Source organism: Anguilla anguilla, chromosome 15 (genome assembly GCF_013347855.1).
Source record: "Anguilla anguilla isolate fAngAng1 chromosome 15, fAngAng1.pri, whole genome shotgun sequence".
In the NCBI taxonomy this organism is placed as follows: domain Eukaryota; kingdom Metazoa; phylum Chordata; class Actinopteri; order Anguilliformes; family Anguillidae; genus Anguilla; species Anguilla anguilla.
In genome coordinates this window covers 27,499,968-27,527,896 of record NC_049215.1, presented here as the reverse complement: position 1 = coordinate 27,527,896, position 27,929 = coordinate 27,499,968, and the positions used below count along the sequence as shown (strand labels likewise).

The following is a 27,929-nucleotide window of genomic DNA, read 5'->3' as shown; positions in this document are numbered from 1 at the left end:
ACACATTAGCAAATCCTTGTCATGCTGTGGGTTACCGTTTTAGCACATGAATATTTAATAGTTGTGATGTTCAGGGCACAAGCAATTGCATGGAAATATCCATATTTAATTGAATAAATTACAGAAATGTATACTGTTGGGAATATACTGTACTGCTCCTAATTATAGAATAACGGAGATAGATTATTAAAACGTGTCTGTTTTAACAGTCCTCACACATGGCACCAACTGTAGGTTTAGCAGTGTAACTGCAATAAGTAATCATAAAATCAATATTATCTCAAATATCTTTCCATAAATTTGTAAACAGGCAAATATAATTAAATCAAAGATTTAATGGATAACCTGAAGGATGGAAAAAAGTTATGCATAAGGAAATATTAATTTGACTGGGCTCTCATGTTCATTTAACATCAAAAACAGACACCAGGTTTAATAATATACAGTACCAATTACACTAATCACCCAGCCAACAGAACTCATTCAAATGATCAGTTAAAAAAAGGCTAATGGAAACACAACAGAATCACACTAAACTCAGTTAAGACTAAGCTAACTGTATAGCTATTGCCTAGGTTATTAGTCAGTCTTACGGATGTCCTTCCTCTGCGTAGCATCTCCAGCTGTTGCTGTGAGGTCGTTGGGAGAATACGCTTGGGGAGTCGAAACTGTGGACACGCACAAACTGGGGTCTTCCTCCGTCTCGTCCGCTGAACTTTCTGCACGGAGAAGCTATTTTTTCTGGAGTTTTTCATGGTTCTTATGGTCAGCGTTGCTCTAGGTTCCATGTGAGTCAAGTCGGTGGCGCCCATTTACAGTGGCAACATGTCTGACATGTTGGTCACCAGTCGGCACCTGAGCCGACCAGAGGAGGATGGGTTTCCCCCTTGAGCCTGGTTCCTTCCAAGGTTTCTTCCCATCTGCCACAGGGAGTTTTTCCTTGCCACTGTTGCCTTAGGCTTGCTCCTGTCGGGGTTTAGGCCAGGGTTGTCTGTAAAGCATATTGTGACAACTGCTGTAAAATACGCTATACAAATAAAATTTGATTGATTGATTGATTGATTGATTGACTTTACCTGTTTTCACGACATTTCACAGATTAGTGAAAGCTCCACAGGGTGTGAGGGCTCCAAGGTCCTCGTACCTGGCTGAAGGGGGCAGGAAGGAAGAGGCAGATCATACACATTGGTTTATTCATTACAGGCATTCGGCCAAAATGACTTACTTAACATTTTACATAGCATCCATTTATACAGCTGGATATATATACGAAAGCAATGCAGGTTAAGTACCTTGCTCATGGGTCTTTGCTTTTGTTCAACAACACCAGCTGTTGTTTATGTTTCATCTGTCATCTGCACATCTTCAGGACAGAAGAAAAAATGTTCACACTTTTTTTTCAGTAACATTAGTGAATATGTTTCATCAGCACAGCCATATATGTTACAGGTTTGTAGCTATGATGGGCCATTAGCCAGCTATAACCAGGTCTGTGTTTGCATCTAAACATAAGACAATTGTTCATATAGACTTGAGCACAAACTGTGTGTACAACTGGATCCATGGAAACATGATATTTGTAAACCTAGAACTGGCTGTGAGGATGTGTTATTCAATTATACAAACTACTGTATGTTGTATTTGTGCTGCAGCATTGAAGGGATGAGAAGATCACACTGTTTTTCTGATAATGATATTTCAGACCCCTTTTGTGACTTTATTTCAAAAAAGAGCCTAGTGACAAATCTAGCAACTTTTTCAGCAGACATCTGCTTCCTCGGAAAACAGTTACCAACACTGTTTAGTGGGCCTGCATTCTTTTCTGCACTCACTATTGCTCTACTGCTCACTTCTCACAGTGGCTGGTTAGTGAGTGCAGAGAGAAGCTACAGTTGACCGTCCACCAGTGAGACCCATGTTTTTAATATGCAAATGAGATGTCATGAATATGCATGTTTGTGTATGACTTCATTTAGAGACTAGCAGTGATTGTTTGAGCATGCATTAGTTCCTTGCTATTGGAAAAAGTTGGCAACGCTAGAAAAGATATTTTCCCAATCTCTCAAAGGAGAGATGTTGAAAGAGCATAAACTGTGCACAAAAGGGACACTGTAAATGCATTTTTAAAAACTGACAGCAATACATGAATCATTTGGGGGGAAATTCTAACAGAAAATGCCATTAATGTCGACTAGCATTGAATATGGACTGTATTACCATCCAGAAATAAAGCGTAATAATAAAAATCCACTTACTGAATTATAAGCTATCATCCACATGAATAATGTAGCCGAATGTATTAAAATATTGTGTTGAAGGCAACACAGGAGAAAAATGTGAATATACTGCGCAACAGGAGACCTTGATTGAAACTCTGGCATGTGGTAGAATTATCAGCATGAAGGAAAAAAATTGCAAACAGTTGTGAAATGTTAGTCATTACAGAAGAGACTATAAAAACAGATATTTAAGTTATTCATATTCATGGGACCATGGCAGCACTGGCACTGTTATAAGATGTCACAAATGGAGCGTAACACCATGAGCGTGGTTTTAGAGACCAGGCACACCAAGCATATCCAAGCAAATTGAATGCTGACATAAGTTATTATAAGCCAACATATAAAGCTATTTGAGGGTGTTCACAATGTGGAGTTGAACATTTTTATATTTTGATTTATTAATGAAACATTCCCTTGGCCAGGGTTCTAGTGAAAAGCAATTTCTATCTCATTGGACCTGAGCTATTTTTTTAAATGTATGCAACCAATAAAGAAAGAAAAAAGTAAAATTTGAGCACATTTTATAAATCATGCATAGACATAATTTAAGAACTGGATGTGTGCTAAAATTTGGTATGAAAGCCGTATGTTATAAATTAGGTTCCAGGAATCAACACCGGTCAGGCACAGTTGAGTTTTTCCCATGAGGGGTCAGGTATGTTGAGGCCACCTCTCTTAACAGCTCTTAAACTCACAATGGACACTTTCCAGTTACATACTGAATATAAAATAAAAATATATAAACATTCAGTTATTAACATCTATTAGTTAGTTTGGCCACTGTCCTGCCAAGCATCTATTTTTGAATAGGTTGAAAACACAACCCTGAGTTCTGTAGTGGCAATACGTTAATCCTGATTTGTCAGACTCAAATACTCGCTTTCAAAACCAGCCAGCATGTTGAGCAAATGTATGAGAATCAATTGAGCTGTACAGATTTCCATTTTAGTGCTATTTTCACTAGGGCTTTCTTTAAAAAAAAAAAAAAAAAGTTGTCAAACCCACCACTGAATCACTCTGTCCTGCCAAATTGGCAAGCTCATTCATCCAAAGTCCTTTCAAAGATATTTGTTGCAACTGGCTTCTCTCTTGTAATCTATCAAGTCAATACATGTCTTACAGACCAGTAGTCCACCACTTTCATCAAATGCTGACTTTGAGCATTTAGCAAGATTACTCCTCCAGACGGGTCAGGCAATTTGCTGATAACTGGCACCAAGAAATATTCAAGACTGGAAATGTTGTTCATGCTTGTTCTTGCTCAACAAAAAATATAGACAATCATAATGGCTTAGGAAATAAGCACAATAAAATACAAAGCAGCGATACTCCTTTCTATGATTGAGCCAGGCCTGTATTTAATAAATCAGACAGCTATTCCTTGGTTTAGTAAGGTGAAATAGATTCTATAAGGGAAATTGGTACTTATTTCTACCCCAATATTACCCAGTAATTACCCATTCTGTAATCAGAAAATCAGCTTTTTCCTAAAATAAATCAAGCTAAATAAATAAAAAAATCATAACTGGTGATTGTAATATTAGAATGCCATGGCATTTGACAATAATTAAATTCAACAAGTACCCATAAATACCATTTTTTAGGCTGTAATTTTTCAGTGAATACTAAAGTGCAAGAGTATCTCCTGCTGTTTGACACAGAGCATCAATATGTATTGATTTGTTTTCTTAGTTTCTTTGTCTCCACTTGAGATCCTTTTATTGTATCAAAACTTTGAGCACGTCCAGTGATCACAGTGATTGTGTTAGACTCAAAGTGCAAAATTGGCATGCTATGGTCAAAAACCAAATTAATGGAAGAAAAATCTGTACAAATAAAATAGTAGATTCATAAATTACATATCTGTCATTTAATGAATGAACGTTTTTTTTCATCTTTTTTATATGCTGTTGAACAAAATCAAACTGTGTTGGTCTTATGTCACGCTTCTCTCTGACTTGATACCAGAACACCTGGAACTTCCGTTCGACTGGACTCACAGAAAGCATCTGGCCCTCTCAGCTGGAGGTACAGGAGAATAACGCAGGAGAACCAGGAGATAACGGTAAAACCCTTTACTGAGTGGTGTTATTTTTGTCTTTATGAGTGACACGACACACTCCGCGGCCCTTTGCAGCCCTCTCAATCTCCTCTCAGCCCCCGCAGCTGAGTGTCTGGGCGTCACGGGTGACGGGAGCGGAAAGGACAGGAACATCTGCTTCATGGTAATGCAGCAGGATGCACCAGCTGTTCCTGGATGTAACCGAGCTTTCCAGGTCCCCCCTCGAAGACACTCTGCGCCAGCTGGAGGTGCTCCGCCACCCTTTCTGACAAGACAGGCCATTGTGACATCATCACCCTCCCCTCAACAAGAAGGCGTGGTTACACATAACCTTCAGCTGCTGAAAAAGAGATAAGCTGTTACAGTATCTCTCTCTCTCTCTCTCTCTCTCGCTCTGTCAAATTCAAATTTAAAATTCTAAATGCTTTACTGGCATGAAATATCATGTTGGCTTATATATGAAATACTTGGGGCTGAGATCTTCATTTAATTTACTCGTCAAATTGACAAGGTCATTGTACATTTATAACATTTCTGAAAATGTGCCAGGGTTAGCCAGGGAGTTTCACGTGTAGACCTTGAGCTACAAGCCTTTGGACTGCGAGAGAAAACCAGAGGAGTACACAGAGGAAACCCACTCAAACACGCAGACAACATACAAGAGAGGACCCGGGCCTCGAGCGGGACTCGAACACAGAACCTCCTCCTTGTGAGGCGTCGGTGCTGACCACAGCAACATCGTGCTGCCCGATAATTTGCTCATGAGGAGAAATGTCTTTTGCTGGATGGCAGGATGCCAATGTATTTGCGACAAATCATTCTTATTTCACAAGCAAAGTGTGCCTGCGAAGAGATAAGCAGCAAGAGCCCCGACTCTGACTAGACTTTAATTTATAGATGGGCATCTAATGTGTACGTATAAGGTATTCAGGACAGATGTTAGCACATTCCTGCTGATTCATGGTAATGACTGCTTGGTGTTTTTCATAAAGCTACTTAGCTACAATAATACCCCATAGCCATATTGTTAGCTAGTAAAAAATGTTCAAAAATATTGTAGGTTGGAATGGACTGATTTTATTTTCTCACGATTTTGCCCTTAAAATATTTCTCTGCAGAAAAAAATGAGAGATGTGGACCTATTTAGTACAACATAACAGGAAACCAGATAGAAACGAACAGAACAAAAATTCTGCAAGAATGTTGTTTTTCACACAACCATAAAGTAATGTACATAAAAGTTCCAAAAATATATTTTTTACCAGCTTGGCTCAGTTGTGTCTACAGATAATTTTTAGAAGTGGAAAATCTCTTATCCTGGGTACCTCCCTATTACTCTTGAGAATGACTTCAGTTCTTCTGCACACATTCATGGGGGATCAATTGGACATGGGAAGAGTCAATTTGTAAAACATTTGTTTTAATTAACTTGGTTTCTGGAGAATTGACTCTCTCGGTGTGCTGTTCAGCACTGCATAAAATGAAGTGGGATATGCCAGCTGTGACATTTAGTCTGCCAATGTGCTGAAGAAGTCAGAAGCAAGGACATACAGGAATTAGAAAAAAAAAGTGTAAACATGAATATAAAGTCACTTAACAGGGCAATGGGCCACCAGAGCAGCTTGTATCTGCTACGGCATGGAATCTACACGGATCTAGGTGTTTGCTAGAGAAATGCAGCATCATTCCTCCATGGGAAAGCCATTCAAATTCTGCCTTGTTGATGGAAGTGGAAAGTGTTGTCGCATTGTTTTAGGAGCTCCCATAAATGCTTAGTTGGGTTCAGACTGGGGGGGGGGGGGGGGGGGTGGAGAAGGCCATAGCATATGAATCATGCTGTCATGCTCATTAAACAATTTGGTGACTGCATGTGCTCTCCAGGCAGGAGCATGTTCATCCTGGATGACACCCCATCCATAAAGAAATGAAGGCTACAATATGGGAAGAAGATGATCACCCAGAATCATTCATTGGGATTAGCATTGACTGTACCAGGAGAATCTGGCCCCACACCATTCTGGAACTGGCAGAACCCTTCACTGTTGGGCCCAACCGTTCAGGCCTGTAGGCTTCTTTACATGTGCACCACATGTGCACTCATCTCTTTGTCGAGAACAAGGTAAAAATTTGGGGGGAGCCCAAACCCCCCCCCCACCCCCACCCCCCCCCCACCCCTGTTCCTTCCAAAAAGAGACCTGAGCCTGCCAACTCTCGCTCCCATCCATCTGGTTAAATACATAAATAAATAGTTTGGTTTCATTTGGTCAGGATTCATGCTAATCCACTCCCACGTTCTCTGCCCTGCACATAGAATTGACAGGTGTAGCAAATTATGCTACATAGAGGGTTTCTTAGCATCTTTTTTTTTTTTTTACTGTCGTGGTTATGTGAGGACAAAGGCCCTTGCAAATATCTAATACATGTGAGCTTGTGAGACTGGGGAACTGAATAGATCCTGAAAAGCCTCTGCTGTTATCATTATATTCCATTATTAGTGTAAGAACTCTGAAATGAAAGTTGAATAGAGAAAAGCCAAGATGATACAAGAAAAGACCACCCCTGCAACCAGGGAGGCTTTATTTGTGTTACTGGCATTAATCTACTCCACATGAGATTAATGCGTTATTGATTAGGTCAAATTTGAACTCCACATTTTGAGTGCTTTAGTCTCAGCGAAGGCGCATCGCTGTTTGAAACCCCATTTGTTTCTTGAGGAATGAAAACACCGTGATCGATGTTTCGCCTCATTTGGCTGACCCCCTGTCCAAAAGCAGCTTTGTTTCCATCTTCCAGCATGTTCTCCCACTGTGGTATGAGGGAACAACAGACATCTTGTATCTGTGGCAGGTACTCAAATTCATTGTCCTCAATGACAAAAAATGACCAAGTTAATCATATTTTGTCATTTGTCAAAACCAAATCCCACATTCTGCGAACACAAACACATAAAATTATGTTTTGGGGTTTGTTTGGTGAGGAGAAGGTTCACTAGACTTGCTAAGCTAGATGATGAATGTGGTTTTGTAATGGCATTGTCAGGCAATTCTGTCCCAGCACAATAATCAGTTAAAGCCAGACCCACAAATACCACTGTACAGTTGAATGCAGTTAAGGGCAAGTGCGGCTTCCTGAAGCAATATCTTGTACAGTGAGGCCCCTGCATTTTCACAGGCCTAGTTCTGTAGCCGGTAAAATCGGTTAAAATCCATTGCACAAGTCTGCAGCTTCTCCAGTGGAATTAATGGCATGGTAATTGCTTGTGGTGATTAAACAATGATTAATCAGATAGAGAAATCAGCAATAATGGGTCTTGGAAAAAAGAAACAAGTTATCTGAACGGATTAGAAAAAATTATTTTGACAATGGAGGAAACAATGGCATCTAAAAACAAAAACAACAAATCAAATCTTGCTGTGTGATGTACAGATGGATGTAATCTAAGGTCATTACAAATTTTCATACAACCGTATAAATCCATGACTGAAAGATAACAAATATAAATAAACTTTATGAAAGACAACAAAGCATGAAAGCTGTAATTAGAGAAGTTAATCAGTAATTACATCCTTGATTACTGTGCAATATACATGCAACATTTTATCATCATTTAAAGGATAGATCACTTTCTTCGCATTTTTAAAAATATTTCAGTTTTAGTGCTGGCACAGATAGTGTTTGTGTACCATAAAGGATATTTTAGATTTTTGCTGTTTCTGATGATCTGCCAGCTTTGCGTGAGCTGTTATTGAGGCATTTTGGAGATGGTGGAATCAAGCAAGAAAATACAATTCGAGTAACTGCATCGAACAAACAACAGCAAACAGGCTCTGAAAACTGTGTTTGCCTTCCAATCTCCTTTTCAGTGACATGCTATCTTTTGGCCCATTTGTGAACTGTCCGATTTTGTTCTGGTCCTTCTTCGTATTATGTGAACAGTCTGATTTTGTTTTGGTCCTTCTTTGTATTATGTGAACTGTCTGATTTTGTTTTGGTACTTCTTTGTATTATGTGAGCGGTCTGATCTTGTTTTGGTCCTTCTTTGTATTATGTGAGCGGTCTGATCTTGTTTTGCTCCTTCTTTATATTAAGCACGGTTGATTTTTCATGTTGTTTTCACACCCCTCACAAATAACCTGGGAGACCATGGCTCACGCCAATTGCAGAAGGGTCAAGGATTCGCGGGTGTCCTGGCAAAGTTCCTTAATAAACAAGGTAAATATCAAGAAGAGAATAATACAAATGAAAAATAATGTTTCAGGTCTTTTAAAAAAATATTTATTTCTTGAAGAAATAAGAATATATTGCATATGTTGATAAAGGCCATAGGTACCCATGCTACAATAGGAAATATTTGACTCATTCAAATACATTAACAAACCTGTGTCCTAACCATTATTCAAGCTGCTGAACACAGCCGTGAACTTGCCTTTACCGTAAGACTTACGGTTTTCCTAACCCTAACCCTAGTTTGGGCCCTTAACCCTAATTGAAGCCATTGGTAGATTGGAAAACTTCAGAAAACCCATTTAAAATTGATTGATAAACAAGGTAAATATCAAGAATAGAATAATACAAATGCAAAATAATGTTTCAGGTCTTTTAAAAACATTTTTAATTTTTGAAGAAATAAGAATATATTGCACATGTTGTTAAAGGCCATAACTACCCATGCTACAGTAGAAAATATTTGACTCATTCAAAATCATTAACACACCTGTGTCCTAACCATTATTCAAGCTGCTGAACACAGCCGTGAACTTTCCTTTACCCTCAGACTTACGGTTGTCCTAACGCTAACCCTAGTTTGGTCCCTTAACCCTAATTGAAGCCATTGGTAGATTGGAAAACTTTAGAAAACCCATTTAAAATTGATTAATAAACAAGGTAAATATCAAGAATAAAATAATACAAATGAAAAATAACGATTCTGGTCATTTAAAAACATTTTTATTTCTTGAAGAAATATGAATATATTGAACATTCTTTTATGGCCACTGGTACCCATGCTACAGTAGAAAATATTTGACTCATTCAAAATCATTAACAAACCTGTGTCCTAACCATTATTCAAGCTGCTGAACACAGCCGTGAACTTTCCTTTACCCTCAGACTTACAGTTTTCCTAACCCTAACCCTAGTTTGGGCCCTTAACCCTAATTGAAGCCATTGGTAGATTGGAAAACGTCAGAAAACGCATTTAAAATTAATTGATAAACAAGGTAAATATCAAGAATAGAATAATACAAATGCAAAATAATGTTTCAGGTCTTTTAAAAACATTTTTAGTTTTTGAAGAAATAAGAATATATTGCATATGTTGTTAAAGGCCATAGGTACCCATGCTACAGTAGAAAATATTTGACTCATTCAAAATCATTAACAAACCTGTGTCCTAACCATTATTCAAGCTGCTGAACACAGCCGTGAACTTGCCTTTACTGTCAGACTTACGGTTTTCCTAACCCTAACCCTAGTTTGGGCCCTTAACCCTAATTGAAGCCATTGGTAGATTGGAAAACTTCAGAAAACCCATTTAAAATTGATTGATAAACAAGGAAAATATCAAGAATAGAATAATACAAATGCAAAATAATGTTTCAGGTCTTTTAAAAACATTTTTATTTCTTGAAGAAATATGAATATATTGAACATTCTTTTATGGCCATTGGTACCCATGCTACAGTAGAAAATATTTGACTCATTCAAAATCATTAACAAACCTGTGTCCTAACCATTATTCAAGCTGCTGAACACAGCCGTGAACTTTCCTTTACCCTCAGACTTACAGTTTTCCTAACCCTAACCCTAGTTTGGGCCCTTAACCCTAATTGAAGCCATTGGTAGATTGGAAAACTTCAGAAAACCCATTCAAAATTGATTAATAAACAAGGTAAATATCAAGAATAAAATAATACAAATGCAAAATAACGTTTCAGGTCATTTAAAAACATTTTTATTTCTTGAAGAAATATGAATATATTGAACATTCTTTTACGGCCATTGGTACCCATGATACAGTAGAAAAAATTTGACTCATTCAAAATCATTAACAAACCTGTGTCCTAACCATTATTCAAGCTGCTGAACACAGCCGTGAACTTGCCTTTACCGTCAGACTTACGGTTTTCCTAACCCTAACCCTAGTTTGGGCCCTTAACCCTAATTGAAGCCATTGGTAGATTGGAAAACTTCAGAAAACCCATTTAAAATTGATTGATAAACAAGGTAAATATCAAGAATAGAATAATACAAATGCAAAATAATGTTTCAGGTCTTTTAAAAACATTTTTAGTTTTTGAAGAAATAAGAATATATTGCACATGTTGTTAAAGGCCTTAGGTACCCATGCTACAGTAGAAAATATTTGACTCATTCAAAATCATTAACAAACCTGTGTCCTAACCATTATTCAAGCTGCTGAACACAGCCGTGAACTTTCCTTTACCCTCAGACTTACAGTTTTCCTAACCCTAACCCTAGTTTGGGCCCTTAACCCTAATTGAAGCCATTGGTAGATAGGAAAACTTCAGAAAACCCATTTAAAATTGATTAATAAACAAGGTAAATATCAAGAATAGAATAATACAAATGCAAAATAACATTTCAGGTCATTTAAAAACATTTTTATTTCTTGAAGAAATATGAATATATTGAACATTCTTTTATGGCCATTGGTACCCATGCTATAGTAGAAAAAATTTGACTCATTCAAAATCATTAACAAACCTGTGTCCTAACCATTATTCAAGCTGCTGAACACAGCCGTGAACTTGCCCTTACCGTCAGACTTACGGTTTTCCTAACCCTAACCCTAGTTTGGGCCCTTAACACTAATTGAAGCCATTGGTAGATTGGAAAACTTCAGAAAACCCATTTAAAATTGATTGATAAACAAGGTAAATATCAAAAATAGAATAATACAAATGCAAAATAATGTTTCAGGTCTTTTAAAAACATTTTTAGTTTTTGAAGAAATAAGAATATATTGCACATGTTGTTAAAGGCCATAGGTACCCATGCTACAGTAGAAAATATTTGACTCATTCGAAATCATTAACAAACCTGTGTCCTAACCATTATTCAAGCTGCTGAACACAGCCGTGAACTTTCCTTTACCCTCAGACTTACAGTTTTCCTAACCCTAACCCTAGTTTGGGCCCTTAACCCTAATTGAAGCCATTGGTAGATTGGAAAACTTCAGAAAACCCATTTAAAATTGATTAATAAACAAGGTAAATATCAAGAATAAAATAATACAAATGCAAAATAACGTTTCAGGTCATTTAAAAACATTTTTATTTCTTGAAGAAATATGAATATATTGAACATTCTTTTATGGCCATTGGTACCCATGCTACAGTAGAAAATATTTGACTCATTCAAAATCATTAACAAACCTGTGTCCTAACCATTATTCAAACTGCTGAACACAGCCGTGAACTTGCCTTTACCCTCAGACTTACAGTTTTCCTAATCCTAACCCTAGTTTGGGCCCTTAACCCTAATTGAAGCCATTGGTAGATTGGAAAACTTCAGAAAACCCATTCAAAATTGATTAATAAACAAGGTAAATATCAAGAATAGAATAATACAAATGAAAAATAACGTTTCAGGTCATTTAAAAACATTTTTATTTCTTGAAGAAATATGAATATATTGAACATTCTTTTATAGCCATTGGTACCCATGCTATAGTAGAAAATATTTGACTCATTCAAAATCATTAACAAACCTGTGTCCTAACCATTATTCAAGCTGCTGAACACAGCCGTGAACTTTCCTTTACCCTCAGACTTACAGTTTTCCTAACCCTAACCCTAGTTTGGGCCCTTAACCCTAATTGAAGCCATTGGTAGATTGGAAAACTTCAGAAAACCCATTTAAAATTGATTAATAAACAAGGTAAATATCAAGAATAAAATAATACAAATGCAAAATAACGTTTCAGGTCATTTAAAAACATTTTTAGTTTTTGAAGAAATAAGAATATATTGCACATGTTGTTAAAGGCCATAGGTACCCATGCTACAGTAGAAAATATTTGACTCATTCAAAATCATTAACAAACCTGTGTCCTAACCATTATTCAAGCTGCTGAACACAGCCGTGAACTTGCCTTTACCGTCAGACTTACGGTTTTCCTAACCCTAACCCTAGTTTGGGCCCTTAACCCTAATTGAAGCCATTGGTAGATTGGAAAACTTCAGAAAACCCATTTAAAATTGATTAATAAACAAGGTAAATATCAAGAATAAAATAATACAAATGCAAAATAATGTTTCAGGTCATTTAAAAACATTTTTATTTCTTGAATAAATATGAATATATTGAACATTCTTTTATGGCCATTGGTACCCATGCTACAGTAGAAAAAATTTGACTAATTCAAAATCATTAACAAACCTGTGTCCAAACCATTATTCAAGCTGCTGAACACAGCCGTGAACTTGCGTTTACCCTCAGACTTACGGTTTCCCTAACCCTAACCCTAGTTTGGGTTCTTAACCCTAATTGAAGCCATTGGTAGATTGGAAAACTTCAGAAAACCCATTTAAAATTGATTGATAAACAAGGTAAATATCAAGAATAGAATAATACAAATGCAAAATAATGTTTCAGGTCATTTAAAAACATTTTTAGTTTTTGAAGAAATAAGAATATATTGCACATGTTGTTAAAGGCCATAGGTACCCATGCTGCAGTAGAAAATATTTGACTCATTCAAAATCATTAACAAACCTGTGTCCTAACCATTTTTCAAGCTGCTGAACACAGCCGTGAACTTGCCTTTACCGTCAGACTTACGGTTTTCCTAACCCTAACCCTAGTTTGGGCCCTTAACCCTAATTGAAGCCATTGGTAGATTGGAAAACTTCAGAAAACCCATTTAAAATTGATTGATAAACAAGGTAAATATCAAAAATAGAATAATACAAATGAAAAATAATGTTTCAGGTCTTTTAAAAACATTTTTATTTCTTGAAGAAATATGAATATATTGAACATTCTTTTATGGCCATTGGTACCCATGCTACAGTAGAAAAAATTTGACTCATTCAAAATCATTAACAAACCTGTGTCCTAACCATTATTCAAGCTGCTGAACACAGCCGTGAACTTGCCTTTACCGTCAGACTTACGGTTTTCCTAACCCTAACCCTAGTTTGGGCCCTTAACCCTAATTGAAGCCATTGGTAGATTGGAAAACTTCAGAAAAGCCATTTAAAATATCTTAATGGCCTCTTTTATTTCTGCCCATCTAATCATCGCCCAGTTTGACTGGTTTAATGATCCCTTCAATCCACCTCAGCTGACATGTAAAATGGGAAAAATAGCCACTGTGTGTCATCAGGTGGCTTCTACACATCTGTAGTAGATGAAGTGAGATTTCTTCTCCACTGTAGTAGGAGGAAAGGTACTACATCATTTCAATCTGTTTACCTTATTATACTTTGTATTTTGTCATTTTTATTATTATTATTATAATTATTATTAGTATTAATAATAATAATAATAATAATAATAATAATAATAACAATAATAACAATAATAATAATAATAATATGCCCCAATCGTTAATGATTCATATGATTATCCATCCATTATCTATATCTGTTTATGCTGAGCAGGTTCAGAGGGTATGCTGGAGCCTATCCCAGCGTGCAATGGGCGAGAGGCAGGAATACACCCTGGACAGACCGCCAATCTATCACAGGGCACACACACTATTCACTCGCACATTCACCCACACACTCATACCTACGGGCAATTTAGAGTCTCCAATTAGCCTACCTGCATGTCTTTAGACTGTGGGAGGAAACCAGAGTACCCAGAGGTAACCCACGCAGACACGGGGAGAACATGCAAACTCCAAACAGAAAGGCCTGTTTATTGTTATCCACTGAACACCACGCAAACCTGGGCATATTGCAATGACTACAACTTGTATATCACTTTCATTCTGTTTAATGAATCAAGGTGTAAGATCAAAATGCACCGTGTAATGCCATAAAAGCCACAATACTGATTTAGAATCTGTCATGTGGAGCTCTCTAGCCTTATTTATACAGTCTTCCAGGTTAATATGGAAGCTAGAACACTAAATACCTAGACAGAATGGAAACAGGAGTCTTGTTCAGATCTTATCGACAATGTTCTTTTTATAGCCCAACCTCTCATTTTTGAAAAATGTAAAATCTCGCACCACAAATCCAATTTCCCGTTTATTTTTGACATGAAAAATGAAAACGTGATAACATCTCCCAAAAATCAATTTAGCCAATTTTGTTCTTCCCATCCGAGAAGATATAAAAATCAATTTTTTTCTTATTTTTAGTTTAAAGACATTTTCCATAAACTGAACTGACATTACAAACACCGATATATAGTCTCTAATTCTTTTCTGTTAAATTTTGAAGTCACATTTCTTTGCACTGATGTTTGAACACTTTACAGGTAATATACATTTTCTCAAATTGATAAAAAGATCACTTATGGGTAGTGCTGTCATCCGAAAATTATCCTCACTTCTGTACTGCAAAAGGAAAAAGGAGGGCATACTTCAATTATGGTTTTCTCATTAATACGGAAGGGCATAGTGAAAGATGTAATATCTCGCCCCATTAATGGAATGCATCTATTATTACTGGTTCTCTCACAAGCTAGCAAATGTGTGCGAACAATTAAAACGTAAAACTGCATTCAATCTTTCAGGACGAGATGGCATTTAGGATAAAAAATGTTATTTTTTAATCTCGATATTTCTTTGTGCCGTTCCCTGAGTTAGTATGGTGTCAATGGCTCCAGACTCATTTGTGTTCATGATTAATAAACTCTTAATGAAACTATCATAAAATCAAGGTATGAGAATTATTGTGTGCCCTGTCGTTTTCTGGACATTTTGGTTATTTTATTATTATTATTTTGTACAGTAAGTTGATGACAAAAGCATGTCATTTAAAATAATTCAAACTGATTTAAGGGTAATTGATGAATTATTGTCATTTTCAAACTGCATCATAAAAATAATGGATCACATAAAAATTATGAGTCATATAGATGTTCACAGGATTCTGTATTTATTGCTCTGCACAGTCACAGTTCAACATGTGCTGTATTCAGTAGGTGTGCTCTGGTGGGCTTTATTAGGGTATCTTAATGACTGATATACTCATGCAACATAGGACATGCCCTAAAAGAAATTGATGCAATTGTTCACAGATAACATAAACTGTTTTATAATCCTCCTGACCATATTACACAGACTAATCTATAAGCAACACAGACCTGAATTCAAGCATCATTTGTACCTAACTTCAACTCACAATTAAATAAGTGTTAGTATGTTCATTTTTTTCTCTCTCCACAAACACAATTCAGCTATTTGATTACAGACTGTACGCTTGTATTTGTTTGTTAGATAGAGTCAATGGCAAATGATGATCGAATCCAGACCACAGCATGCAATAAAGTTTGAGCAAAGTACAGCCCTAAATGTACAGGTCTGCACCACAGCGGGGATCCAACTTTCGAACACGATGGCCGCACCTGACATCCCTGACAATGCCATGGCAACGTAATCTCCCACCAATGACCCTGTCAGCACAGCGGTCCCCCTCAGACTGCGGTCTGAACCTTAAAAACATGTGATTTTCTGTGTCTCTAGGGCGGCCATTATCTCAAACAAAGCAGATCAATCTTTCCCTGCCCACTGCCACGAGTCAATACTCATCAGAGTCGGCATCAATGTCCAGCTCACGGGAAACGGGAAACGGTTCTGTTTGCCGTTAACAAAAAGAAAGGTAAAATGAAAACGCAGATTGAGTTCTGAAAGAGGAAGAGAAAAATGGCGCCGCCGTAAAAAAAGAAGACTAATTAAACAGAATAATTTGTTACCCTGCAATAATTTGATCTCGTTTGACGATTCTTAAAAACGTAGCCAGATTTGGCACACCATGTATTCTTCCTCCTGTGGAATGGGAGCTCTTCCTAAATTGCAGTTTAATTGCACAGTGCTCAGTCATTTTTACATTTTTCCCTCACTGGAGTATACGTAATAGTCTCATTATTGTGAAACACAAAGATGACATTCATCAGAACTGATCAAGAATAGTTCTTGCCAAGCATTAGCATACATCATTTAGCATTAGTCCTACAGATTTACTGTATAAATGGTCATTTTGTGTAGTCACCACTGCTGTTAGGTCAGAGCTTGTGGGTTTGCTATGGCAGTGTTTGTGTGAGGTGTTATATTTACTGAAATAATGCCAAGATTTGCAGCACGATCTTCACTTACTGTATGAAACACATGAAATCATATGAAAGGGTAGAACATTGGCTACATAATTTGTCACTTCTTCCTTTTTAAGAAGATGACTAGCCAGGCTACAAATTTATAGGCAAGTTCACTTAAGTGAGCCATATCCTCCCAATAAGAAACGTCACCTTGAAGTGTGACATCATCACAGTTAAACGGTTCATGACCTGTCTTAATCAGTTAGGCAGCCTAATTAATGCATGATCTTGAGAGAGCCATTTTTTGTTATCTGGAGATAACGAGAAAATGAAGTCATGATCTCGAGATAATGTGATTTAAAAAAGAGCAACAGCGGCTGCTTTTGGCTTCCGTACTAGTGACGTACACAGATTCAATTGTTTTTTCATGCAATCCATTCATACTGTTAGATATCTTTTAATAAAAAGAATCATTTGGGTTAACTGCCTTGCTAATGGTCAGAATGGTAGCACCCTAGCTTGCAATCAAACCCACAACCTTTGAGGACAGTTACCTAACCATTATACTACACCGCCGCTATAATTCTTCCCTTTCTATAATATGATTATCCAAGTTACTGTTGTGAACATGTCATGCACTTGCACATTCATCATGTTTTATAACACTTCTATTGTGACTATTTTCCACAATCAGAACTGAGCATGAGCTTGTGTAAGAGAATGAAACTCAAGAATTAAATGCCTTTTGCCTCCAGAAAAGAAAGAAAATGACATAAAGAATATGAATCACTCGTTCTTTTATCTGGATAGTGGAATCACAATGCTCTCTGAAAGCATACAACCCCACACGCACACTTACATTACATTTATCCTCTTACCCTGAGTGACTCACACAGATTACATTCTTTTTACATATAATCCATTTATACAGCTGGTTATTTACTGAAGCAATTCAATTTAAGTATCTTGCTCAGGGGTGCAATGGCAATACCTTAGCTGGGAATCAAATCCACAGATTTGGCATTGCAAGCCCAGTTCCCTGACGATTATGCCATAAATATCGTATTTATTATAGATTTAACTGATTTCAAGCAATTTTTTCATGTACCTTGTTGTTTGACTTCATTAACAAAGTAACATTCATTTTCCACATTTACAGTACATTTAATTATTGTATGCTGATCCAGGTTTGGATCTTGAATCTGTCATACTGCAACGGTGCCTAATTGGCGAAGACTCATTGGAATGTTATCTATAATAGAAAGGCACAATGAAATTTATATACCTGTATCAGAACGTGATTAAATAAAATCTGATGTGTTGATCAACGATGCTCTCTCCTTCTGACAATGTAAATTACACATTTCACTTTGGCTACTATTAGGCTTACCTCTTATGTGACAACAGCAGGAACTGAGACCTCGACAAAACCATTAATTTGATATGAAATAATTGAATTATGGTCATGAGAAAACTGTTTGATATTGAGATAATGAGATAACTAGATTGTCATCTTGAGATAATGGGATTTTTTTTTTTTTTTTTTTTAATAGCAACTATTGCCGCTCTTGGCTTCCATAGATAATCTGCCAATGAAATGTAGAATATTTTAGATCTCTAGCACTGACATGACATTGCTACATGAAAAAAGCACAGTCTTGGGAATTATATCAGTTTTAAATGGGGGTGTGAGCAGGCCACATTTTTGCTAAAATATAGTGCCACACTAAAACGTTATAAAGATTGTAATAGGGAATTAGCCGGGGGCAGTATTGGAAATGCTCTAGAGTACATGCCTTCCATGATTCAGATTTATGTTCGGCTCCTGACCCCCCGTCCTTTCCTGTAAGGCCTATCCTGTAATTGGAATAAGGTCCCAGTGCAGACACAGGCCCTTATCTCCAAGCTGAGTTATGAGGACACTTTCAGCCAGGCCGGCTATCGTGATCTCCGGGCTTAAAGTGTAATTAACCCTGAGCCTGAGCAGGAGAGGCTCACTCATTGGAGCTCGATGGCCTTTTTTTTTTTTGCTTTTTCCCCGCTTAACGGGTCGAAGCGAATGCCGCTGCAGCTGCGAGAAAAGCTAATCACCGCGCATTAAAGAGCATCACCGAGAGCGACCAATCAGATCGCCCCGGTTCTGCCGCACGTCTCGCATTAATGCTGGCACAAAAACAGAAGTCACGCGCGTACTGTCCCACCCCCTTCCTCCCTCACGGGAGAGTAACCCAATTAACCCAGGCTAGACTTCCTCTATTTCTGACGGTGCCCGAAACATCCCCAGGTGCCCGGGTGACAGTCGTGATGTCACGGAGACGTGGCAGACAGAGACAGAACTTGCTTTGATTTGACGCCAGGCAGTTAGGGGCCATTTGTATGCGAGTTACAGGCAAAGTGACCCGTGTGTACACACCTGATAAAAAGCAAGGTGATGAAGTGTGCTGTGTGTGAATGTAATTACACCTCTGCATTATAGCACTCTGTATAATGTGCTTTTTATGTTAAAGAAATATTAGATTAATATATGTAACACTCTTCAGAGGGCAGGGTGTTAACAGAACCATTTAGTTTCCGTGGTAACCAGGCTTTAATGAATAGAATGTGAAGCCATACAACACTCCCTAAAGGCCCATAAAAAATAGAAATTAATTTACAAGCCGCATCTTTCCAGGTGGAGTAATCTTGGGAGCTTGTTATCCTCCTGACCCTGAACAAGGGAGCAACAGACAGGAACAAAAAGATTTGCCTGGGCTGATTAATCATGCCGTGGCGGGACGTCCCATCTCGGTGTCTCACTGACTCAAATGCAGTCCTCCTCCAGCATGGCACAGAGAGTGTAGTGCACAAGTCTGCACACTCCAAAAGTGAAGATAAAGGGGAAAAAATAGGACACGTCCTGCCTACTGCCAAATGCATGCTGGCATAGGCTCCAGCCACCCTGCCCCAAACAAATGTCTGCTGGTGTTTGCTTTCACCTTCAGAAAACAAATTTAAACACAAGAAACCAGGGACCTGTATCACAAAGCAGGATTACTGAGTTAGCCGTATAAAACCCGAAACAGCTCTTTTTACTTCAGTCCATGTTGCAGATTGATTTGGGAGTTCCGGGTTTTACTCAGTGTAGTTATACAGCTAACTCAGTAATCTTGTTTTGTGATACAGTACAGGCCCCCGGTAAAGGCGATTTGGCTTTGAATTCCATTCCTTTAACTGATAAATCCATTGCTGAGAAGCAGTAGGCAAGAGTAGACCCTTTCATTCTCCAAGGCCTGTACTGCCACCTCTGTGTTAACTCTGGCGGACTTCCATGTTCTGAACACAAAATTACCGTTTTGCAATGGCCTGCTGGCCAATCGAAAATGTGCGGTTTGAATTAAAAAGGCTTGTCCACGAGCACAGACCAAGGGATCTGAAGTGAAGGATCTTGACAGACTACATGATGCTATGATCGAGAAGCTAAGATCCCCCACAATATGTTTTACAATCTCATAAAACACAATATAAGATGACCCAGCAGTGTTATCTTGTAAAGGGAAGGTCCACAAAGTACTGGAAGTAGGGGGTGAATACTTGTGACATTATGTTACTATTTTGGGAAATAAATGCATCATTTGGGAAAGTGTTATTTTTCTGTATATAAAATATTTCTTTCCAATGCTGAATCGTGCATTCTTGCATTTAGTAAATGCTATGAGCAAGTATAACCTCTCACAGATTCCCTGTGTAGCCATCAGCTAGTACAGCATCTTACAGTGCCTCCTGTATTTGGCAGTCCAATTATGCACAAATACACCCTGTAGATTTTCAGCACTTAGAGAAAGTATGTCAAATGTGCGCATGTCCACCAGTAATTATTGAATTACTCAAAGACATTTCAAATGGCAAACAATGACCTACTGATGTTTAGCTTCATAGCACAATTCCCTCTTAGCATTTTTGTGTGCGTGTCATCATACTGCAACACAGGGCACGCTTTCTACATGGATAAACACAGTTATCAGACAGATCTTCAAACACTGCTGTTTCACTGTGCTCCGCAAATTGGTCGTACCCTTTTCAATGTACGTTAATCCTTATTTGTGTAAGGCAAGTTTAGAAAACATTTCACGGGCGAGTATGATGCAGCTGCCAATTCAGAGTGCCTCAGAAGTGGTCCGTTTGGTTTTATGTTGTGTCCATAGGGGGGAGCCTAACCCATCACATAGCAGGGAAGTCTGAAATATGCATGGGACATGGTGCCATGTGTTGTCATGCATAAATGAGAGGGCTTTATCTTGCAGAATGGAAATGAATCAATGCGAGGGATGAAAAGATTGTTTCGAACGCTAACCCAGTCACCGAGCATCTAAGAGCTGACTCAAATCCATCCTCTGAACTGGTCCTCTCGTAGAGGGCAATATGGACAGTCCCTCTCTTATCCCTCTTATCTCTGCATCTCTTTTCCCGCCTTCCATGCCAGAAAAGATTGCACTATGATTTGACACTTAGCGAGAAACTCTTCCAATTTCCCAGTTCCTCTCTGAGTGTCTCCGTGTCCTTGCTTGACGCAGTGCCGTCCGTTGCCTCTGCACCGAGCCAGTGTTTACAGCTAGCTTTGAGAAATGTGCCTGCAGGAACTGATCTGACCATGGAAATGCACAAGGGCCTCTACATCACTCTGAGATACAGGAATGTGTTTACTCAGAGATGCTTTAATGGGATGGGATATACTACACTTGCACTGCTGCATTGTGATATATATCGACATATTGTGGATCAAAATAAAAACTTGGGTTGAGCCGCGGTGCGTGGGAACTCTGAAATTGCTTAAACAAGAAGAGGGATATCTAGTGGCTTTAATAGCTTCACGGATGTGATGTGAACTGCTGGTGTGTACCAGTGATAAAGAATGTATAACAGCAGTAAGGAAAGCATTTTATCTCTAACATCATATTTGTAAAGGTATAATTCCTTGTTTTGGTTACCTCTGTTTGAAACCTTGGCCTTTATTACTTCTGTGTGCTGCACAGACATTTATCGTGGCATGGCACCAACCCTCAAAGCAATTCTACATTACAAATTTTTTTTTTTTGTTCTTGAAAACAAACGCAGCTTTGAATTGCAGACTCTGAAGTGCTTTGGCCTACCTTGGAGGGTGTGAGAATGAAAGAGGTTTCTGAAAAACATTTACAGAAAAGAGGTTCAATAAAATTAGAAGTCTGAGAAATGAGAAAAAAAACACTAAAAAATAAAAAATAATATTTTGCTAGAAATTTTCTTCTTGCATTGTCAGTGCATTGTCCAGAGAGAAACTATTATTTTTGTGTTGGATTTATTTATTTATTTATTTTATATGGCATCATATCAATTTATGGTATGTCAAAACATAACAATTTTGTAAATTTTAAAGGAAACTGTAAAAGCAAAAGGGAGAGAATACACGGACCACATAAACCCCAAGAGTAATAATTGGATTTCCCATGGCATTAAAATGAATGCCAAATTAATTCATACAATAAAATTATATATTACTAACTAGAGATTATGCTTAATTTATCACATTGTGATGCTTTTTAAAAACTTTTTTTAACCTTTTTCTGTAACTGTTCATTAGACTGAAGTGCAGACATTATCAGTGACACTTATCTGGGTAAAACATTTCAGCAGTCTTGCAGTTAAACTAGCAATCGGCAGTCATCTAGCAATTAAAAACTGGATTAATTAATGGACGTTTCTTGGTCTAAATGATAGGCCATGCACTGCTGTTAGACCCTGGAGGCGCTGTATTTCAGTAAGGGTCCAAATGTAATCTTCCGGAATAGTGTATCATAAAACTAGATCCCACCCAAGAAAGAGAACATTTCATTCACTACAAAGTGATTATTCTGCGTTGTTCTTTTTTTTTAACATTTTTAAAAAAAATTTTTATTTCGTTTTGTAATTTTTCTTGTGGATGTGTGATTCCGTTTAGGTTAATTAAAAACATTTATCCTCACCAGCCCTCTGGCAAACTCTGATGTCTAAAGAGCTCTAATCTTTCATCCTGAGAGGGGGGGGGGGGGGTGGCGGGACGGGGGACGGGATTATCTCAGCTTTGTGTGATTCTGTCGTGATCACCCCAACTCGCCAGGCAGAGAGACCCAGGGCATGGTTAAGCCTCGCTGTGTTTTATTAGAGAAATGGACAATCCTATTAGAGCAATCCTTAATCTCACCAGGGCCAAAAGATATTGAGGAAATATCCCTCTCGCTTCGCAATAAGGACAGCGCAAGACAGATATGATTTGGAACATGTTTGATTTATATTCTTTTCGATCACTTTGTTTTGTAAAATTGTTATGGTATCATAGGGAAATTGTCGTCATTGTGCTCGAGGAATACATTTTTATATAACAAAACAATATTGGTTGTTACACATAAATGTGTGTGTGTGTTTGTGAGTGCACGTGTGTGCATGTGTGCGGGTGCATGGGCATGTGTGTGTGTGTTTTCATGTGAAACAATGTGAAACAAGATACCTTGCATATGTATGCAATAGAACAAGCCTTTAATATTAATCAGCATGGAGGCCAGATAGGCTTCATGGATCAGCAGAGCTCAGGAAACCAGTTTTCTTATCAGATGGGACAATGAATGGCAAACTGCATGCATGCATGGAGCCGAGAAAGATGACACGGGGACAGGTGCTGAACAGGTGGCGACCCGAAATCTCAAACTGCCGATAGTTATGCCCCCATCACTTCCATTAGTCAGATCACTGGCCCAGGAAATGATGTAGCAGGAAGTTGACTGCGCCTGGGTTAAATTAGAGGAGCGATAGGAACAAAGTGAACGGTGATCAGTGTCACAGAGCCGTCGGTTGCAGATTTATCGACGGCAGCGTGACGGCTGATTTACCGAATGAAGGAGACGCGCGCCGTAACTCACCGGATGGATATTCCGGTACACGTGGAGTGAGACAGGTTAGCCACCTGTAAGATGAAATCTTCCCTGTCGAGTCATTTGTGTGAACAACACACGCAAACAAATTCTCCAATGTGACACACCTTACATAGGTATGCAAGGAACAACATCAAAAATCAACAACTGCGGCATATATGTAAACAACCTGACAAAAAAAATCCCTAAAATTCAGTGTACCCATTAAATTGTTCCTCTGGACCCACACTGCTGGTTCAGATTCACACCCTATGAGCTGGAATGAGACGCACTTTAGTTGTGTACAATCTACAGAACCATGGGGACATGATGGGGGGGGGGGTTGGTCAGGTGGGGTGCCGACGGGCGGCGTGCGGGGAGGATTCGTTTGGTCTCCCCAGTGTCCGCACACCGCAGGAAGAGCACAGGCGGGAGATGTGTACCCAGCAACAGTGGCAGCGGGGTGCACAGCCAGCCCAAAGCAGGGGCACTGTTGTGCTGCCCCCCGCCCCCCTTCCCACAGCTGCACTCTCCTGTTATGGCCACAGGCAGCCTGTACAAGCAGAGAGAGAAACACAGAGACGGCCGGCTACTTCACCCGCCAGTGCGCCGTCTGTCTGATTTATCCGGTGGCTTCCTGGGAGTAATCCGTCTCACTAGAGGCACAGCGAGGACGCCGAGGAACCCTGGCTCAAACGCAGGCAGCACCTGGACCTCCACGGGAGAGCCAGGCGAAGGAGAACCTTTATCTCATGAACTGACACTGAGTGTGCTGCAGGGAACCTGACCAGGAAGCCAAACAAAGCAGCCTGGTCCACTCCTCCTTGTAAATAAGACTTGTGTTGTCTGTGATTTTATATTTTCAAGTTAGCTGGCCAAGTTATATTACACCGCATGAAAACAAATATGAATGCTTCAAGTAAACAATGCTCATATTGCCATGGACTCTCCAGAGGATGGCTAGCATTGGCAGAGAACTGCATGAAGAAAAGAGCAACACGTACTTGTTTTATACTTATCATGGAATTTTCTTCATTTACAGTACAGCCATAAAAGGGGGGGGGGGGGGTAATTTATACGTTTTGTATATATGTGTAATTTATGTAATATACAAACAAGTAAAAAAAAACGATTATTACATTTATGCATGCATATATTTATACGCTTCATATTTTGCTAAAATGAATCAAAATTTCCTATTCTAAATGTCAACCTCTCCATTAGTGATGTTTCTTTCACAAGGTCTCGCTCCATACACCAATTGATGGTATATCTGGTTTTAATCGATTTTGAGTGATTTTCTTCATGGCTGTCATTTATAAACATTCTAAATAGATATTTGTCTAATTTTGAGTTTCTTTCTACAGGTAATGCCAATAGAAATGTGTAAAAATGTGATAAAAATCTGTATCTCTTAGGCTTTTACGGCCTATAGAAATGTGTAAACTCTGGCTTTTAATTCCTACAGAAAGGCTTTTAAATCCAACCTGAGATAGAAAATTATGCAGATATTGCTGCCATCCTTCGCCCAGAAATAACAATAAAGCCGAACACAAGTAGAGTATATGGGGGTGGTTTGCATTTGGTTCACCAATGTTAGACCAGACTAGTGCATATTTAGCCTGAATGTGTGGTGTCATGAAGTATCTTACACGGATCGTCCATGCAAACTCCTCCAATATTTAGCGTTAGTTGTTTTAATGAGCCCCATTACATGTATTTTCCTATTCCTCATCACTTGGAATTCTGGCTCCAAAATCAGCTTCCCTTTTATATTTTATGTTAGTGTCTTCCCTCTCTGGACCATTTTCTAGTCATCTGTGTTCCTTAGAGAGGTCATGCTTATCATTTCCATTATTCAGATTTTTCATCATGTATTTTACTAATGGCAGTGTACTAGAAATGGAAGGTTCTCTTAAACATAAACATTTTTTTTCTCTAAATTGCTTCTTAATGTAGTCAGAGCTTTGCATCCTCTGAGAGAGCTTGCATTGCAGCGTCAGTGGGGAGTGGTGTTTGCCTCCATCAGCTACTTATCACCTGTGTGCCGATTTATTGATGTGAATATCACGTACATGGACTGAGAGAGCATCTTTTTACTAGGGTTGTTGTTAATGGTTTAACACAAATTTAAAGTTTACTCGCCATTTCGCAGCAGCAATTGCATGAAACACAGGAATCTTTTTGCGTGTTCCTTTAAAGCTTCATTCCTCTAAAAAGAGGGAAATAAGATATTTTCAACCCTTCGTGCAAGCCCCCTAGTGGCCAGGACGCCGGTGTCATGAGATTGCTAAACTCAGACTGTCAATTCTCCTGCAATCAAACTATAAGTAGGCACAACAAACTCTGTATTCCAGCTTTGTTAGTAGATGATACAGGACAACTATGTTAAATACGGAGTTTCTAAGTGCCACCACTGTAATGTAGGTCATCCATTTAACAAGCACCCCCTCCCTGCAGTCGCATCTGCAACTGTACGCCCCAAGCGTAACACACTGGACAATAGTGCCTATCAGGAAGTTCATAAATTTATTCTTTCACCACCAAAATTTTGTAGTGCATCATAGCAACAAGATAAAGCCAACAATAGCCGGAAGGTATGCCAGAATAGTGGTGAAAAATGCTGCTCACTGAATAGTCAAATAAACAAGATGAATTCTTGTATAATTATACCAGGTCATTATACTATCAATATTTGCAACTAAAAGTGGAATAAATATACAACCTCACCATTGGTTTTACATGCAGAGAACTTCATTTTTGCATTTTCACCAAGTTGTATTTTTGGAACTTTATTTCTACCTAGATTATGAATATAAAATAATCTAAATTAGTATTGAAAATGGTACAAATGTCTTTCTTTATTTAAGCCACTTATTAAGTCTCTGTGATGTTCACACATGGAGTTATAAAGCTTTAAATAGGACACCCCATAAATGGGCAACGACTGGCTGGATTTGGCATCCACGCGAAGGAGTTAATCGAACATTCCAGTGGTGAAGTAAGAGAAATATTATCGAATTTATTTTTATGTTTATCCACAGTGATGCCAAACATAAAGGAAGCCAACATTTAGTGGTACATAAATGCTCATACCAGGAGGCTGGCTAGGCAATGTTTTCCATTAGAAACAGAAGCACTGAAAACTGACTGAGCATATTTTTGATTTGCATGCTGTTTGAACAATGCATTAAAGCACATCACCGCAGTACTGCCATTAATTACCATCTAGCGCCTGGTCACATCCGGACTTAGACAGATGGAGAGAGGAGGAAAATTCATTATCGTTCGCAAATAAGTTTGACTTGTGTGTTACTCATTGTAGATTCTCGGTGTACCTGGTCTAAGGATGCAACAATTCATGAAAAGGATTATAAATGAGAACTGCAATGGGTAATGTTGCAGTGCGTTCTCCGGACTACAGCCAGCATTCCGGAACATTAAGCACCAAGTACTACCACTTCATTACTGCTGGTTGGCAGACAATACCAGCCTTGCCATTTCTGTTATCATTGGATTTATGCTAAACATGCTCAAAACAGTCACATTCATCATATTATTTATGAAGTTACAGTATTCGGTCTATATCTTCATAGGAACATGCATGCTTTTGTCATCCTGAGTTTAATTTTTCATGTGCATATTCCTTCTTGCCCCTCATTTCCTCCTCTAATATGTACACATACAGTATGCACAAATAGTTTCATCCCTGGGGGGCGGGGGAGGGGTCTTTTTAAAATTTATTTTCAGCTCGGTCTCCTGAATAGGGTTAATAACTTCAACCCACAGAAATAAACTGTGGCCAGCATGAAGTAGTTAGGTTCCCTTGATAAATGTCTCATGGAGAAGTCAAGGAGAGGGTAATATAAACAGTGCAGCCATAGCAACAAGAGTCTCGACCCTGGTACAGTATCACTCAGAATTTTCTTAATCACTGTAAGACTTCAGGGCACTGCCACCACACCACTTTGCTCAAATCAGCAAACGCCTCTGCTAAGCCAGGTCTACAGCTTTTGTCTGTCCTCCCCCACATCCCACCAAAATCCCTCTATTTATCGATGTCAAGATACGCTGCTAATTAGCCACTATTTCCGTATTTAGTTTATCGGTGACGGTCCAGTATTTACGGAGAATACTAACACTGGGATGTATCTGCCACACAGGGAACAGTGTGTGAAATGGAAATGTGACATTTTACAGACCTTTTTCAGACGCCTCTTTATCTGAGCACGTTTCAGCTTCCCATCGTCAGATCAGGCAGGACGATGTGACGCGTGACGACGTTCAAAGATGGATTGGGATTCCGTCCCCCCTCCTCCCCCCCCCCCTCCCCCACTTCCCTCCCTCAAAGAGGAGAGATGCATTCCACCGGCTGTGACCTCCTCTGCGCAGCTGTGGAAACTCATCACATGGCGAGTGATGTCTATGACACGTGTGACCTGCAGGGCTTGTGTG

The 27,929-nt window shown here is 38.7% G+C and overlaps 1 long non-coding RNA gene across 1 annotated transcript; it reads right to left on the bottom strand.

Moving 5' to 3' along the window:
- Positions 1-942: 942 nt before the first annotated feature.
- On the bottom strand, positions 943-27,779 carry LOC118213865. Its single transcript, XR_004762530.1, has 4 exons — positions 27,677-27,779; positions 1,293-1,363; positions 1,077-1,148; positions 943-991 (listed from the first exon to the last, which is right to left on the bottom strand). It is a non-coding gene; the product is annotated as an uncharacterized LOC118213865 (long non-coding RNA).
- Positions 27,780-27,929: the final 150 nt, after the last annotated feature.